Source organism: Neophocaena asiaeorientalis, unplaced genomic scaffold (genome assembly GCF_003031525.2).
Source record: "Neophocaena asiaeorientalis asiaeorientalis breed wild unplaced genomic scaffold, Neophocaena_asiaeorientalis_V1.1 scaffold268, whole genome shotgun sequence".
Classification (NCBI taxonomy): Eukaryota; Metazoa; Chordata; class Mammalia; order Artiodactyla; family Phocoenidae; genus Neophocaena; species Neophocaena asiaeorientalis.
Window position 1 is genome coordinate 5,365,780 of NW_020173979.1, and position 674 is coordinate 5,366,453.

Sequence of the window (674 nt, forward strand, 5' to 3'; positions counted from 1 at the left end):
ATGATAAAAACTCAGTGTTGGAAGGAATTGATCTACCTTCTATAATATGCAGGAATATGGTGGTCATTCATGGTATTATCCTCAGGTTAAAATTATTTTTTCTCTAGTGCCTTCAGCTACTTCTTTTTGTAAGAAATATTATTTAATATGAAATTTCTAACTTCCTTAGAGTATACTTTTTATAGCAAATTAAAATTAAAAGTTTATTAGTTGATTTAGAAGTGAGAGGCAATTTCCTTTCGCCTAACATATTTCAATAGACATCTAATTAACCCACTGTTAATGGTTAAGTATGTGTCAACTTGGCTGAGCCACAAAACCTAGATATGTTGTCAAACATCATTCTAGATGTTTCTGTGAGTTCTTTTGGATGAGATTAACATTTAAAGCTGTGGACTTTGAGTAAAGCAGATTTCCCTCCAGAATGTGGGTGGGCCTACGCATGCAATTAGTTGAAGCCCTGGATAAAACAAAAGGCTGACCTCCCCTGAACAAGGGAATCTTTTGTAGCAGACAGCTTTTGGACTTGAACTGTGCCGTCAGCTCTTCTTTGGGTCTACAGCCTGCCAGCCCACTCTGTAGATTTTGGACTTGTCAGCCTCCCTATTTATACAAAATGCAGTTCCTTAAAATAAACTTCCAATACACCCACTTAATGTATACATGAAATTAAG